Genomic DNA, 18,421 nt, shown 5'->3' with positions numbered 1-18,421 from the left:
TACGTAAGACCCTGGAGACCTCTTTGTGTTTGATTTGCTTTTCTTTATATATACCTCAGGATACGTAAAACAATTAAGTTTATTTTACTCTCTACCCAGTAGCTGAGAGGTATTGTACCGTACGTGAATTAGCCAGTCTTGGACTATTGGAGGGAAGGGAAGTTAGTTTAAAATGTTACTAAGTTGTGATGACATTTGTTATTGTATAGGTTCAGAGTACTTTCATGTGCAAAGTTCTGATCTGAAAAGGAGTACAATGAATAAAAAGTGTTTGGTTTGATCTGTCTTAGCTTTGCACTTTTCCATTCTTCTTATTAAGATGGCCGGTAATGTTTCCCCTTGGTCGGGATGTGTTTAGAATAAGAAGCAAATAGGGTGAACTGTTGGTACTCCTTTGAAAAGCACTGCCACTGCGGAATGAAAAAATTAGAAAAACTATGTTAAATGGGTGCAGTTATTCTTTAGCCTTTTGTTTTTGCATTTGTTTTCAAGTTGAGGATCAGATTAAAAGAATCAAGACTTGGAATATGTGTGCAGGTAAATAGGTGTCCTCAACAGTTTTTATGCTGAAAAATTAATTTCAAAAGGAAAAATGGTACTTTTTTGAAATTGGTAACAAAGCACTGGGTTCAGTTCTGCCATTTGTTTTCAGAAAAGTTCTCTTCTCTCTAAGTAAGCGCAACACGCCATTGTGTTACCAAAGTGGGATACTTTAGAAGGTGCTTTCTTAGGTAATCCTAGATAAATGGAAGGCGTGCGTGTGTGTGTGTGTGTGTGTGTGTGTGTGTGTAAATGGCACATTGTTAAGAGGGAAAAGGGAGCAGAAATCAAAGCCAGAGAGATGTACATCTTGATGTCAAGTTTAAATTATTTTATTTTACATAAATAGTGTAGGGTGAATCAAGCAAGCTTATTGTCATTCAGCATCCCATGATTACATGCAAATCAGCAGATGGGCAAGTTATGATTAGGTTAGACATGACATATGCAGAAATGGTGCTTCTGTATTTTTATATTAAAAGCATCATGGGCTTTTTGAATGAGATAATGAAAGTAAGGTTTTAAAGCATAAGGAAATTTTAAAAATAAATAAACTTTAAAAGATATTCTTGCCGAAACCGGTTTGGCTCAGTGTATAGAGCGTTGGCCTGTGGACTGAAAGGTCCCAGGTTTGATTCCCTTCAAGGGCATGTACCTTGGTTGTGGGCACATCCCCAGTAGGAGGTGTGCAGGAGGCAGCTGATCGATGTTCCTCTCTCATTGATGTTTTTAACTCTCTACCCCTCTCCCTTCCTCTCTGTAAAAAATCAATAAAATATACTTTTTAAAAAAGATATTCTTGACCAGTATAAAAATATTAAGTTAATCCTTCTTGCCTCGTTTACCCCTCCTCCCAAGTTTTTGTTTAAGTCTTAAGAGAATATTTATCAAAGTATGATTAATATTTAAGTTCACTGGTTATGTAAAGCTCCAAGTAAAGTTTTGCTGATTAGTATGGTATTATTATTCAGAACCTTTAGAGAGAGAATTGAAGGGCAACAATGAGCAGTATTTGCTGCCCATTGTACTCAGATGTGGTCTCTCTCTTCAAAGAGATATAATCTAATTGGAGGGAATTTTACTCAAACAACTATGAAACACAATACATATTGTAGAGAAGTCAAAGAGGGAGGTATTAAATTCCACTAGTCCAGTTCAAGAAGGCTCTGAGTAGTACAAGGCATTTGTGTAGATGATTTGGATGATTGAGTCATATGATAGTCATAATAAGCAAGCACTTTAGGTAATGCTACTTGCTAATAAACCCTTACATGAAGTAATTTACCTGGGTTTAAGCCATACAACAACAATATGGAGTAGATATTTGTATTATTCCCATTTTGCAGATGGGGTAACGAGGTACTAAGGTCAGATAACTAGAAAATGGTAGAACAAGGATTGCAACCCAGGCATTCTAGCTTATACCTGACTAGAGGCCCAGTGCACGAAATTTGTACATGGTTAGGGTCCCTAGGCCTGATCCCTGACTTCTTCACCCCCTGTTGCTGGCTGCCAGATGCTGGCTGTAGCCTTCCTTTGTTCCGCACCACCCCCTGGTGGTCAACGTGTGTTATAGCGAGCATTTGAACTCCCTGGAGTTTGGTCTGTTGAACTCCGGAGGAGACAACTTGCATATCAGCCTTTGATTATATAGGATCTATGTCCTTATTCACTTTCCTTATTTTCTCTCCCATTCTTGATGATCTTTCTTAGGTCTCTAGTTACAAATAATTGATTTGGGAAAATATATTTTTCTGACAACTAAATTTAGGGATCCATTTCTTAGAGCTCCAAAATAATGTAAACCCAGTAAATAAATTGTTTTTGGCATGTTAGATATTTAATCAATTTTTGGAAGTTGCTCTTTGTGCAATTTATAATATTTTATTTTATTGATTTTTTTTACTGAGAGGAGGGGAGAGAGATAGTTAGAAACGTCGATGAGAGAGAAACATCGACCAGCTGCCTCTTGCACACCTCCTACCAGGGATGTGCCCTCAGCCAACGTACATGCCCCTGACCAGGATCGAATCTGGGACCCTTCAGTCCGCAGACCAACGCTCTACCACTAAGCCAAACTGGTTTCGGCTCTTAGTGCAATTTAAAAGTAACCACTGAGTGGGACTTCTGATAAATTTGACTTTGTACCTAGTAACATACCTATAAGGATTTAGAAATAAGAAGTTATAACTATATTAAAATCCTTTGCCTAATGGGATTTCTGAATCATATAATTTGTCTTGTAATTTTTAAAAATGACTTGGCACTGGGTATTTTTTGGATTAAGTTGTAATGTTGGAATTTAATGATCGAATGCCAGTCTAACCCTTTTAATTTTTATTTCCACGAACAGCTAAATTTATAATGCCTGAATCAGTATTTTGAATAGAGTGTTTTATATATATATATAAAATGAGAGACATTCAATCACTGATACTTTATTTTAAGGCAACTTTGAAAGCTTTTTTGGGATTGTGAAACAAAAAAAGCAATAGAAATACACTGCCTAGCATAGGCCTACTCAGTAAATACTGCTTTGTTGAATGAATAGTCCAATTGATTTTACTTACGAAATTTCAGGAATAGTTCACATTTGTTATTGGTTATCTAAATATTGGCATCACAATTAACTCAAGTGGATTTAAAGATTAGGAAATAAAATATATCTGGGCAGTGGTAGGGGTACTGCCTGTCCTTCCCTATCCAGCAAGAAGCAAACCCTTCTACTCTTTGACAGTGCCCTGAGTGACTCAGTTTTAAGTAGAACTCCAGAGGCACAGTCTCTGTGAACGAATATAATAACTGTTCTCTCTTGTCTGAATGGGGTAGTTCTAGTAAACTTCCACAGCAGGATAGTTTATGGTTGATGAGCTCAAAACCTACTGGGAAAAGTAGCAGAACTAAAGTCAAGATATAAAGCCCATATATACTTACGTTACTGTTATAAGGTAGAAGTGGAAAAATAAAAACTTTTAAAATATTTTTTATTTAAACAATTTAAATTAATAGGTGATAGTATATTATTTTCATTTAATAACCCCTGATTGGCAAAATTATCAGTATCTAAGCTGATAATTTCATGGAGATGTTTATAAGTCAGTTAACTGTAGTTTGTTATAACAAAGTTATGTTCCTGTAAGTACAGGTTTGGTTTTGAACAGTTATTCTTAGTAAAATGCAAACAAATACATCAGACATACTCTCACCTTTTCACTGATAGAAATTTTGGGGGCATCCTTTCCCATAATAGACTAGTTTTGTCTACACTGAAAACCCATTGAGACAGGTAGCCCCCCTCGTAGATAGTCTCTGCACAAGTCTTAGGGAAGACCTTAGCGGTTACATGTCATGTAGTGAACCTGACCATTCACACTGGTGTTGTGTAAATTCAAAAGGGCCTCAAACTTTGGCAATTTGTCTATAGTTTATGATAGTAGCACCGGTATTAAATTCTTTTAAATGCTCAGCTTTTAAATTCTTAAATAAGTTCCTTGCTATCCCCTGAATTATCTTTGACCAGTTGACAACCCGAAATGATGTTGATTCTCTGGCCACACATGCAGAAGGTTTCCTGTTTTCCTTGTATTTTGCTGAATCTTATTGATTCCACCTGTATGGATTTTTCGTGTTACAGTATATAAGACTCTGATCTCATATGCACAGGCAGTATCCACTGCTTTCTTACCTTTTACAATTATTTGTTCTCTCTACCTCTGATTCAGGAAAGGATTCTAGTCTTCCTAATTTTGGAACACTTTTACTGCTTTTGCAGTTACTTAATATGATGGAATGAATAATGTTTAATACCTCAAAAATCAACCTCAAATACAACAGTGTGCCCAGAATAAATGGCAAGAAGGCAGAAACTTAAGTGGCTGTGCGTGATAGTTAATACCATCTATTTTTTTTGCAATCAAGTTGTTGTGCCTTTGCTGCGGGGCCTCACTTTCATTCTGTGAAAATTTAGAAAAATTGGAAAGTATGGAAACAAAGAAGCTTCTGTATACATCAATAAGCACATTTTAAAGTTTTTATTTTGATTTTTTGATTCTGTTCTCCTTCCATACAGTCATTGCTATTTGCTTTTATGACTTGGAGATACTGGCTTCGGTTCTCTAGATTCTTCAGCAATCCTGGAGACACAGTAAGTTATTTGCACATTTATATGAAAATGCGTTGTGTAACCTATGTTTCTCAAACTTTGTCTCCCTACAGTAATATATATATATATATATATATATATATATATATATATATATATATATTTAGATCTCTGTATATCAGCTTCCATTCTGACATGTTCCTAGCTCCTTTTCTTCTTGAATACCATCAGTTAGAGTATGGGTATAACATTATTTTAATCAATAACAGTAACCATTAACTTATCACTTACTATTGTAGCATACATAGTGCTAAGTACTTTATATAAATATAAATATTACCTAATTTAATCCCCACTTACAAATGAGGAAATTGGAGTCTAGTGAGGTGAAGTGACCAGGGTCACATAGGTAGGTAGTAAGTTGAAGAGTTAGAAATTGATCCCTAAGACCCAGGTTTGCTTTCTCTTTTACACCACCCACCCCCCCCTTTCCTACTTCTTCCTCCCTTTTTTAGGAGTTATTTACAGTTTTGCATGTCAAACATAAGTTCTCTTGGAAAAAATATACGTAAGTAATTCAGCTCTATTCAGATTTCCTATAGGGGGGATTTGCTCTTAGAGAGAGTTTATGGTAATAATAATACTAGTAACACCTTACATTTGTATTATGCTATATAGTTTTATAAAGCATTTTTATATATCTTACTTAATTCTAATAGCAAACTTAAACTCAGGTCTGTAGATTAAAAGTTGTTACAGGCAGCTTGCTAAGGAATCTATAAAATGAGTGTGTGAGACACAGTTTTTGCCCTCAGCAATTTTAATGCTGAAATAAATGATATAATCAGATGTTCTGATTTCATTCAAGCCAATTAGGAGCAGATAAATATCATTATGACATAGCATTTTCTTAAAAGGTGTTTTTAATTTTGAGCTTTGAGCTTTGTTTTTGGCCAAAATTGAGAAGTAGAAATTATAGTGTTACATTTTAAATCATGAAATGTTAGAAGTCTTTAATTCAGTGAATGATAGTTCAGTGAATGATAGTTGAGTTGCTATCTACCTCATTCTGCACACAATTGTTGCATTTAACTAAAACAATTATGGTGAAAGAATGGGGTGGAGGTAGGAAAGACATAATTTCAAAAGTGAAATTAAAGAATTGGGGATCCTAATAAGGAGAGGTAGCTTATGGTAGCACTGTTGCAGGAAATTGGGTGTAGACTTTAAAGAATGGATAAAAGCTTTAAGTATTCCCCTCTGAAAAGTTTTGTTATTTGAGAGATAAAAGAGCTTATTTAACGATCCACTTTTGAAGTATTTTCTTCTCTCAGTGTCTGATTTTTACTAAGCTGTGGGCATTTTTACTTAGGTAAGCATTTGGCCATTGACTTTGTCCCCGTTATGGAAATGCCACACCATGTTTGCCCTTCATAATTTTTCTGTATTTGTCACTGAGGCTGGCTGTCTGGCTTGTAGAACTAGGGAGTTGCCTTTTGTTGTGTTTTTATAATAGAGGTCCATTTTGTTTGGACACATCTTTCAAATCTGGTTGAGGATATTCCCCATATGTCCACTATTATCTAGCCAAACAGAATAGACTTTTTTCTATTTTAGTGGCTAGAATGGAAAAATTTTAGTCTTGAATTGCATATATTTGGCCTATTGATATTCTTATTAGTAGCAAATCCTAAAGGAATCACAAACTCATAATGTTTTAGTGAGGTTAGCTATCATAATTCAACATTTATCAGCTTTTGCATGGCACTGTATTAGGTGCCATGGCAAAATAGAGACATGCAAAGTATATTTCCCTTTCATTTAGAAAGGTTTCATCAAGTAAGAGACACAATGTATGGGTATAAACTCAAATAGAAGTGATAAGGGTACTGTAGGAGCAGAGGAAGGAGAGATTGCTTCTGGCTGGAGATATTAGGAAGGCTTCTTATATAAAATGAAATATTGATTGACCATCTAAACTAAAGTAAAGGACAAGCCAGGTCAAGGAATTAGCATGAGTTGGATATTTTCTATAACACCTGATAAATTATTTACTTATTTACTTAATTATTTATTTCTCTCTGTGTCCTATTGGATTTGAGCCCATTGAGCTTAGAGAACAGGTGTTTTTCAGCTCTTCATTCTCTGCATCATCAACTGCTCAACCTGGTACATTTAATTAAAGTTGTAATTTGGTAAGATTACAGTGGCAGGAATGAATGTGGAATGGATTTCAGGGAAGAAGGCTCAGAAATTGGAAGACCATTGAAGAGACTGATTTAAATAATCTAGGAGAGTCTGGCCGGTGGCTCAGTTGGTTGGAGCATTGTTGTGTAAACCAGAGGGTTACGGATTCCATCCCCAGTCAGGGCACATACTGGGTGGAACCGGTCAATGTTTCTCACATTGATGTTTCTTCTCTTCCTTCCTCTCTCTAAAATGAATAATAGCATATCCTTGGGGGGGGGGGGGAAAGAAATTATTAAAAAATAATAATATAGGAAATAGATTATGAAGTTCTCAATTAGGTTGGATTGGAAGAAAAAGACTCGGATGGATGTGTGTTGAGACCTATGGGATGACCAATGAGGTACGTCCTGTGTACCAGGACATGCAGTGATGGAAAGACGCGGTGCTCCCACAGAGCTGCACTCGCAGGGATAGAAGTAATTGCACTGGCACACCGCTGCTGTAGTGAAGGAGCAGTGTGCGGAGCGCCTAAGGGAAAGGAGCAAGGGTTTGAGAGGATCAGAGAAGCTTTGTCTGGAGGTGATGGTGTTAGAGCTTATTCTTAAAGGCTGAGTTGGGAGTTTTTTCAGGCCAACAAGCAGCAGGAGGACATTATAGCATAGAGATGTAAAGACTGTTTAGGCAGCCATGAGAACCTGGATTATTTTAGGATTGGGACATGTGGCTGGATAGTATAGATAGACCTGCTTTATAAAATAACTTTTTATTTGCCATTTTTAAAATCCTTATTTTATCCAGCTTTAGCACTCTTGAGTTTTTGTATTTCTGTTTCTTGCATCCTAGCATAAGCACCTGTGCTGTGTTTCCCACCCCCCCTATACCTCACCCCCGCCCCAGCCTGCAAGTATATTTCCAGAGATAAATTGTCTCTTGCTTTCTTTCTGTGAAATTAAGCAGAGAAGGTAAGGATACCATTAGCCAGAGAGATACAGAGAGAAAGAAATCCACAAAAGACCCTTTTTTCTGATGGATGTGTAGAGCAACTAGGGTTGTGTAAGGAGAATGCAGTATCAAAGCATAGCGCCAAGAGCGCTTGACTGAGGGAGGGGATTATGGTAAGAACATAATTATGTGCCTTTCCCATAAAGTTTTATGGAACCCTTAAAAATTTCCCAGGACTGTAATATCTTGTGGTAAAGTTCTTTAATTTTGAGTCTAGCCTTGATTTCTTTCTGTCTTCTCTACTTAACCCTTCCTGTATTTTAACAGCTTAGCATGACTCCAACTTCAAATGGTGTCAGACATTGTCTCTAGTTTGCCCCCGTCCCACCTTTTTATTGTCCTTCAGAAACTTGCACCTGCAAATCATGATTCTGAACTTTGTATGTATAATCTGTATTAGTCTGTTGGAGCTGAAAAGCATACTATAGGTTTACTTTCTACAGCCATTTATTTATTTTTTTCTGTCTTGTGGATTGGGCCACTGAATCAGAATATGGTTAAGTTGTTTTCTAAGGACAACCAAAAAGTTAACTCCAATTAGAATTAGATCCATTGTATTATTTTTAGGCTTTTTTTTTTTTTTAATAAATTTTTCTTTTTATTCAAATATATTTTATTGATTTTAACAGAGAGATAGAGAGCTAGAAACGTCGATGAGAGGGAAACATTGGCCAGCTGCCTCTTGCACAGCACACCCCCTACCGGGGATGTGCCCACAACCAACGTACATGCCCTTGACCGGAATCGAACCTGGGACCTTTCAGTCCGCAGACCAACGCTCTACCACTGAGCCAAACCGGCTTCGGCTATTTTTAGGGTTGTTGGCAGCTGTGTTAGCTTTAGTGCCATTAGTGGTAATAATAAAAGTTTATGGGCATTACAGGAAGAGAAATGAAAGACAAGAACAGGAAAAGAAAAAGAAGGCTTGCAGACTGGCGGGAGAGGCATAGGGTGGGGGCAGGAGAAGTGCATATGGTTAAAAGATGTTAAATTCCTCTAACACCTGTTCCAGGTGCCACTGGTGGGACCAGTGCCATATTTTAAGATTAAATAAAAATGCCAGTAATCTTTTCTAAAAATACACTGGGTGTATTGTTATGCAAAAATTGACAGTTTGTCTTAATAAAATATTTTTGGGTTTAATAAAAAATGTGTATGTATACCCGTGTTTCCCTGTTTTTAAACTTGAGCAGAAAGGGAAACAGAAACCAATACACTGTAAATATTCGTGAAAATTATAGGTACATTTCTGAAATGTTGTAAAACCTTTAAGACTTAAACCATAAATTTTGGATAGTCCTAATTAGGCAGAAAGTGGCAGAAAGGGAAGGGAAAAGTAAGTGGGAACGTGTTTGGATAAAATTGCATTCTCATACCAACCATATAATGAAATATGTGTTATATAAGAACTCTGTTTTAAATGATATTTGGTGTCCATTTCACCCTGTATTTAGGAAAGGTCAGAATATAAAAGATCAGGTATGTAAGAAGCCCTCTGAAGACTCCAGAGAACTTCACATACAAAAATATTTCTCATCAGCTGGCAGTTACTATCACTTAAACAATAACAGCATGGCACCTCTTGAGTTAAACTGAGGCTCAGTGAGATTTGGTGACTTGTGAATAAGCAGGACTCTCTATTCAGGTCATTTGTTTTATTATGCAGTTCTCTGTGACATTCATTCCAATCAAAGCACTCTTTCAAAAGACCTAGTGTCTGTTCTCCTGAAGGTTGGAAGGTGTTCATACTTAGAGAACAGCAAGTATTATTCCCTAGAACTTTGGGAATAATATGGGGCATACCCTGCTGTCATCACTACAGAATTATACCTAAAAGGACTTCATGAGAATGTGCTTAAGAGTCTCCTATGATATCCTTTAGGATGGTGCTCGACCTGCCTAAACCATTACATGCATGTTAAAGAGAGGCTGGGACTGAAGTTGATAATTTCTTGCTGAATCAGTTATCCAATATTGAGTTCTGCACCTTGCTAAATATTGTGGGGGACAGAATAAGGTATGGCTCTTGTCCTCAAGAAGTACGGAATTTAATAGATGACTAACATATATAACAGTAAATCCACTTATACGAGTATGGAAATAAATGCCTAATTGTGAGATTCGTAATAAGTGCTAGACAAATTCTGAAAAGTGATACAAATGAAATTGGATTAATCAGGAAAAGCTAAATAGAAGAGGAAAATTCATTAAGTTCTTTAAATATGAATACAGGGGAAAGGAAGGACTTTTCTTTTTAAATTCATATATTCCAAGGCTTGGTGGTAAGATTGATTATGGCATGTCTGTTGGTTGATGAGGGAGGAGATTGGTATATAACAGAAAATCAAGTTAAGTAGTTAGGATGGATCCAAATTATAGGGTTTAATAAAAGCCAGGTATAAATTGCAGTGGTAGAAAGGGGAAGGCTTTAGTACTTTTTGAGCCAATGGGTGACATCTTCCAAGTTCTGCAAAAGGAGATGTGGCTTAGAGATGAGAACACATGGCATCAGGAAGACCTATGCGAATGCTGGTGCAGTAACGTCACTCACAGTGCTATCAGGGCCTGGACTGACAGAGTGGTGGAAGTAAGAAGAAAGAGTAAGGTGTACTGGGAGAGAAATTTTGACACCATTTATTAATGAACTGGAAATGGGAAAAGGAGAGATGAATTTAGGCTGTTTTCCAAGCTTACTGAATGGGAGAAAGGTTATTACCACGGACAGTAATGTGGTTGCTAGAAGGTTTGCAATAGGGAAAAGTTAATGCATTTATTTTTGGACATAATTAAATATGAGTTATGTGAGTAAGGCATCCAGTTGGAATATTCAGCAGACAGCTAGAAATAAGAGACTAGGTTGGATGAAAACAAAAGGTGTGTTACTCGGTTGTATTGCTCATTCTTGTAGAACAGTGTTTCCCAAAGTGTGGTACGCGTACCCCCAGGGCTACGGGAAGAGTTTGGTGGGGGTACGCACTGCACCGGAGTTTGGTGGGGATATGCACTGCACCGTGCTTAGTTGCGCCTAATTCTATGTTCTCATGAGTAGAAGGGGTACTCAGGGTTACAAAAATTATAGAAGGGGTACACATATGTCAAAAGTTTGGGAAACACTGTTAGGGTATCCCTTAAAGCAGCTGTCGGCAACCGGTGGTCCATGGAACAGTGGGAGTCCGTGAAGTCCAAAAGGTTGGCGACTGCTGGTTTAAGGAAACCTTTGGAGCAGCTGTTGGCAATCGGTGGTCCATGGACCACTGGTGGTATGTGATGACCGAAGGGTTGAGGACCGCTGTCTTAAAGGCCTAGGAAAAGATAAGCTGTATCTCAGAATTCAAAGGCAGAGGTTCAAGGACTGGTATTGCTGAATAGCTTCTAATACATATGTCTGAAGAGTTCCTGGTATTGTATTGATTGGAATTACTTTGATAGGTTTATTCCCCCCTTTGTCATAAAAGACTTTTGGAGTTCCCCAGTCCCCTCAGCCCCCAAGCCGCCCAGAGCCGGCCTGAGGTGCAGGCAAGCCTTGGATGGCGGCCGTCCAGCTGCCCAGGGCCACCCGAGGCTCAGCTAACCTGGGCCAGCCGAGGCTTGCACTGTGGGCAGTGGCAGCAACAGAGGTGTGGTGGGGGTGTTGCCTTCCCCTGATAGCCAGGTCGCCTCCCGCCCCTGAGGGCTCCCGTGAGATGGGGCAGGCTGGGCTGAGAGACCCCCATCCCTGGCATGAATTTTCATGCACCAGGCCTCTAGTTAATAATAATAATAAAGAAATAGAACTTTACCAATGTCCCAGCAGCTCCTGTGTGCCCTTCTTCCTCCCAGTGGTAATGACTGTCTTTAATTTTATAGTAAGCATTCTCTTGTTTTACTTATACTAGTTTTATCACCTAAGAATATATCCCATTGATTCAATGTGATTTTCTAGGTTTGCTTGTTTTGAACTTTATTTCTTTTTAAAAATTTTATTTATTTTTATTGAATTTATTGCGGTTACATTGGTTAAAGGGAATCATAGAGTATGTATTATATACTAGGACTTGCTTTTTTTTGGCTTTGTTTCTGAGTTTATTCATGTTGCAAATGTGCTATTTTGTGGTTATTTTTTCTTCTATGATTATATTGTGTTTTTTGCTTTAGTATTTTAATATGTGTAGATTAGGTTTTATATAAAAGCTTGAAAACATAGTAATAACTATGGCATATTCATTTTGCATATGTTACATTTAATAGCATATAACTTTTCAATCTTTATTATTTCTTGTTTTGGCTGCTGCTGTTTTGTTTTGCTTTTTTGAATCCCAGGAAAAATGAACCTATTTAATCCCCTGTTCAAATTAGTTTTATTTTCTGTGTTGTAGCCTAGTTGCAGATGCACCTGTCTCTCCAAATGTATTGTGATTATTTTTAGCTTAATGATTTCCAGAGTTTAATACTCATAACTTAGGGACTGAAATCGGCAACAGTTGCTCATAAGAGATTCAAATGAATCCTAAACTGCTATTATAGTTGAATCCTTATGATGTTAAATTACATACTTAAGTTCATTACAATGTGTAATTTGGTGACCAAACTATCAAAGTATCATTTTCTTTAACTTAGGAGTAGTGCAGAGATCTAACTAACTTTTGACAGATTTTTCCACATTCTGGAGGAATGTTAGAGGGACAAGCTAACAGTATAATTTTCAAATTAACAACAGCGTTGATAACAATGATAATAATAATTGTTTCTTTAAATTGACCACTTATTGTGTGTCAGGTGCTGTTCTAAATTTTTATTAACCATTAAAAATCCTTTTGATTGATGAGAATATCAAGGCTTAGACAGATTAATTAACTTCTCTAAGATCACACAGTTAGCAAGAGTGGAATGAGGAATTCAAATGTAGGCAGTACAGTTCAGAGTCTTAGAAGTAGATTCATTATCAACTTGGTATCCAAAGAAGTATACATTCATTTTTAGCTTCTGGAGAAGAGTTCACCTAAAACTCTGTTTTTGTTTGTTTTTAATGTGATGGGGAAAGAATGGGAAACACATTTTCAATGCGGTAGGTGGGATCAAGTACTTTTAAGGTAGGAAAAGCTTAGAGCTGGAGTTACCTAGTGTATCAAGCTAACATTTTTTTTTTTATAATAAATTTCCTTTATTTTCATTTAACAATAAATGTGTACCATATTCTTCTTCATGGAAAAATAAGACATCCCCTGAAAATAAGGCCTAGCGCATCTTTGGGAGCAAAAATTAATATAAGACACTGTCTTATTTTCGGGGAAACAGGGTATGAACCAGGAGGTCATCAGTTCAATTCCCAGTCAGGGCACATTCCTGGGTTGTGGGCTTGATCCCCAATAGGGGGTGTGCAGGAGGCAGCCAATCGCTGTTTCTCTCTCATCATTGATGTTTCTTTCTTTTCTTTTTTTTTCTTGTATTGTCAAGCTAACATTTTGAATAGCTTTGGATCTCTGAGAATGGATCATGGCCTATGAAAGATTTCAGGAAATTCATCACTTTTTCCATTCAGTATCCCATATGCCATATACAAATATTTGGTTAGTAGTCAGTGGAAATGGTCTTTAAAATACCACATAGGAAGGTTCCAACTGATTTTCAAGCTGGATAGTTACTATTCAGTTGAGATAGACCCTTCCTAAAAGACTGTGGTATACAACTCTTATACAAGTAGCTGATAAATAGCTAAACATATTTGAAAAATGTCCACATATTAACTTTAGTTTCAAAGAATTTTCCTCCTAATAATCTTAATTTTGGATTTAGAACATTCTCATTGATTCATGAAACAATTTTCTTTAGGTTGCCTCAGTGCTTTGGCTATTTTCAGGTATAATTTTTGCTCAGCTGTGGTTTCTTTATTCATTTATCCATAGATTTAAATACCTAAGTGAATTAAGGGCAATGCATTCACTCTAAAAATTATAACATTAAATGACTAAAGGGAAAGAATGAAACAAGTTATAACTTCTTAACCACACTGAGTAGAATTAGCACAGAGTTAGAACAATCATGTATTGGAAGGATAGTTAGTGTTGAGGTGATACACTTGTAGAGTATTATGCTGATGACTCAACTAGGGTGTGTATCTTACTGGAAACGTTTGAAAGCTTTGCTATGGGATTTAAATGATATGTTTTTTCCCCCTGTTGCTTCCCCCTTAAGGAGGGATTAACGAAGTAGCTCTTTTCCCTCCCATGTATGGTCATAATGAAGGATTACAAATTAATTTGCTGCATTCAAGGCATCACACAGATTGAATTCCATATTTGTCTTGGAGGGAAGTCCAGTCTTCTGTTTGGAGTGATTGAAGCTGGGCTTTGTGAGACTGGGTGCAACTTCCTTGTATTCAAGGGCAGGATCATCTTGTCAGCCGCCAAATGCCTTAGAAGAAATGAGTCCCCCAAATGTGGTTTGTTTTTAATGTTTCTCTCTACTCTCTTTCACCCCTCTCCACTGCCCGGGCACACACACAGTATAATGCACCTGCTTGCTATTTGGCAGTAGAGTCTGTGAGGATTAATTGTAGACATTGTTTTCTCTATGGGTTGGGGACACAAAATTGCTCTTTAACCTTTACCCAAGTCTCAGATAAGTACTGAAAACTTTGGCAGTGAATGTGGACTCTAAAAGAAACACATAAATATTGGGAAAACAAAAGCACACATCAGAAATTTGAAAAGCATTATTTTCTAAATTAGCTCCTTTTATGACTTTAGTTAAAGGTGGCCTTGATGTGTCAAAAAAGAAACTTTATTAGCTCTTTTTTTAGAACCTTATGACCTTTATGCTATGTTGACAAAACCATTTGGTGTTTGATTTTTTAAAAACAAGGGTGGGTCTTTATACTTTGCTAATTCCTGTGGAGTGTTTATGATTTGTTTCATTGAATAGGTCCAGTATCGGAGGTAGAGTGGTAGAGGCCCTGAACTAGGAGCCTGATTCTGGCTCTATTTCTAAGTATGTGACCTTATGCAAGTGTTATCAATTTTCTGAGCCTCGGATTTTTAAAGTAGAGATAATAAATACCTGCCCACATACCTCATATGGTTTAGGAGAGGCAATACCAGTCTTGTTTCAGCTATATTATTTTGTAGCACATCCTTGGTGTTATATTATTTCATCCAGAAATATTTTAGTATGCTTGGGATATAATTTTGATCTTTTAAAAGGGGTCTCTCTGGTATTTTGGGTAGTCATGATGTTTCAAACAAAATAATGAAGTCTGATAAAAGGCCTGGCTGCCTCTTCCACTGGGCACTGGTCTTCTGTCCAGTGCTCTCCCCTCCCTCTGCAAGCTGCTCCCCAGAACCCCGCTTCACTGAGCCCACCTCACTGAGCTTCTTTTGTCCATATGCTCCAGAGAGAGTTGTGCTTTTTTATTTCAGTTCTGTTAGATGGAAGTGTAAGGGGCGGGGGGGGGGGGGGGGGGGGGGGAATGGTGATTATATTAGTAAGGAAAATAGATAGTTGTTAGTAGAAAGCGAGATACTCTATGTATAAAGTTAAGTAGCCTTAACAAAACTATAAGAAACCTTTAAAAGACAGATTCCTCGGATCTTTGTAGTAATTTTATGTTCTTAAGATTGTATTATAAAACTTATTGTTGCAGATTTTATTATGATTTATTACAAATATACAGAGAGTTAAAGAGAAAAGTATAATGAACATTTATGTGTCTGATGCACAAATGTTAATATTATACAGTATTTGTCTCAGATTTTATTTAAGTCACAAAACATTACAGATAGAGTTTGAGAAGCCTTTCTAGTTCTTCCTTTCCCGCCCTCCCCAGAAATAACCATTATCCTGGATTTAGGGTTTTTATTGTTTCAGTGCATGTATAACCTTATGTTGAACAGTGTGTTGTCTTTTATAAAGCAATTTTACCTCTTCCATTTGACCTTCATAACTCTTGAAGTGTGTGGGGAACTACATAGAGTTTTTGTTTCACTTCCAAAAATGATTAGCCCACCAAATTATCCCACTTTCACTTACTAAAAGTTGTCTGGTGTGGAGTACGTTTAAGATTTACAGTGTATCTCATTACAAATAGAGTTCTGAGGCTTGTGTGTGAAAACTATTCAACCCTGCTGTGCTCTCTGCTTAATTTAAAGTATTAATAGTTACCTTTAAAAGTACAAACAGTATAATAAAACTGGCAGGGTTCTCAGAAGGTTAAATAGTTTTAACTTCCTGATTTTAGTGAAGATGCCTTAAAACCAACTACCAGGTAAGCTTTCTGCTCATTTCCAGAGAAGATACCCTCCCTGAGTAACGCTTCCTGGCATGACAGATTGGTAAAGAAGTCACTAAATGTCTTGCTTTGCATTCTCTAATAAAGCTTTAAAAATTAAACAACTGTAGAGTTTGCATATGATATAAATTTTTTTTTTAAAGTTTTTACCCTGTTTCGTACCAATCAGTATTCCCAGCTGTGTTTAGCATTAGTTTTTGCTCCTTGTAAGGAGAAAGAGTACTCATCCTGTTTATTCAATGATGACCAAAAAAAGGCCCCCCCCCCCCCCCCCCCCCGCTTTCTTTTTAAATAAAAAAACAAATCTAGTGCTGTTAAAAATGTTTGACTCAGTTATTTTGGAAAGAACTATCTCTTTCCACAAATAGATGAGCCCACATACTAGGTTTTCTGAGTGAGCTAGTACATTTCCATGATATCAGGAAGCTGGGTGGAGTTTTTGTGGATGCAAGTCCAATGGAATAGGAACTTTTTAGGCCAAGAATAGGGGGAGTCAGATCAGATTCTGATTTTGAATAGCCCCTCAAGTCACAAAGCATTTAGAGATTTCTCATTGGTGTAATCCAGTGCTAATCACAGTTGATGTACACTGAGTGGCCAAATTATTATGATCTCTGAACATATAATAATCTGGCCACTTTGTGTGTGTGTGTGTGTGTGTATACACTAGAGGCCTGGTGCACAAAATTTGTGCACAGGGGTGGGGTTGTGTGACCTTCAGTCTAGCCTGTACCCTCTCCAATCTCGGACCCTCGAGGGATATCCAACTGCCCGTTTATGCCCGATCCTACTGGGCAGTTGGACATCCCTCTCACAATCCAGGACTACTGGCTCCCAACTGCTTGCCTGCCTGCCTTCCTGATTGCCCCTAACCACTTCTGCCTGCCAGCATTATCACCCCATAACCACTCCCCTGCCAGCCTGGTTGATGTCTAACTGCTCCCTGCCAGCCTGATTGCCCCTAACTGCCCTCCCCTGCAGGCCTGGTCCCTCCCAATTCCCCTCCCCTGCAGGCCTGGTCACCCCTAATTGCCCTCCCCTGTAGGCCTGGTCCCTCCCAACTGACCTCCCCTGCTGGCCATCTTGTGTCTACATGGGGGCAGTCATCTTGTGTGTTGGAGTGATGGTCAATTTGCATATTACTCTTTTATTAGATAGGATATGAGGCCTGATGCATGAATTCGTGCATGGGTGGGGTCTGGCCAGCCTGGCCAGGGGGAGGGGACATGGGAGGTTGGCTGGCTTGCCTGCTGGTCAAACTCCTGGTCGAGGGGACAATTTGCATATTAGCCTTTTATTAAATAGGATATATGCTGAGTGGCCAGATTATTATGCATTTAGAGATCATAATAATCTGGCCACTCAGTGTATACCATCTGTAGTAGCTGCTGCAAGAACAATGAGAGATGCTTGCTTATAGGATCGCTGACCTTTGATTAAAGTGCTGTAAATGTGACTCAGTCTTGATTTATAATCCAAGTTGAAATCATCACTGTTTTTTTTCTTATGGGCTTCTCAATGGCTGTCATTAAATTTTGATGACTGCCAGGCATTCAGTTAAGTTAAAGCTGACCTACCCAATTTATTAGTTTTAATTGAGTACTGCACTCCAGTCCACATGGATCTTTCCCTATTCTGAAGCCCTGCTTATGAAAGAAAGACCCACCCAGGTTTTTTTTTTTTTTCTTCCCATTGATTCCAGAGAAAGAGAAAGAAAGAGGGGGAAAGAGAGAAACATCAATTGGTTGCCTCTTGCACACTCCCCAACCAGGGGTTGAACCTGCAACTTGGGTATGTTCCCTGACCAGGAATCGACCCAAGACCTGGCAGTGAACAGGACGATGCTCTCACCGCTGAGCCACAGCAGCTAGGCCCATCCAGGGTTACTTGTCACATGTATTGATTATTTTTGTATGCTACTTTTGCTTTTTTCAAGAGTATTATAGCATAGTAGAGTGCTCATGTCATCTCTCTTACTACTTGGGTTTCTTCCTACTAGTATACTGTCCAGTGTATGTCAGTATACTAATGATGCCAATTATTTGATCAGCCTTACCTAGAACTAGTGAAATGATTAGCCTAGCTAGTATCTTCCTTCTATTTTTCTATCTTTTGCTGGACTGAAGCCCCAACTGTCTTGCAGACATCTCCTGATAGAGTTATTGAATGTCTTACTTAATACAGGCATTATAATTTTGGATGTAGCTTTTTTAAGGGGATTTTTAAAAACCTTAACCTTGAATTTGGATACTTGTTCCCAAGGTGGAAAAGCATAATATGCTAATTAGATTGGACATTCTTCTGAGCGTCCTTCCAGACAACCT

The 18,421-nt window shown here is 37.8% G+C and overlaps 1 protein-coding gene across 1 annotated transcript in view; it reads left to right on the top strand.

Moving 5' to 3' along the window:
• STK38L (serine/threonine kinase 38 like) overlaps positions 1 to 18,421 on the top strand; it is a 65,091-nt gene that overhangs the window by 1,327 nt on the left and 45,343 nt on the right. Inside the window, exon 2 of the mRNA XM_084879647.1 lies at positions 4,610 to 4,684. The gene's annotated coding sequence lies outside the window, so the exon portion shown is untranslated. The remainder of the gene's footprint in view (positions 1 to 4,609; positions 4,685 to 18,421) is intronic.

The sequence above is a fragment of the Pipistrellus hanaki genome, assembly GCF_964339955.1.
Source record: "Pipistrellus hanaki genome assembly, chromosome: 3".
Lineage (NCBI taxonomy): Eukaryota > Metazoa > Chordata > Mammalia > Chiroptera > Vespertilionidae > Pipistrellus > Pipistrellus hanaki.
This window is presented reverse-complemented; position numbering and strand designations above follow the sequence as displayed.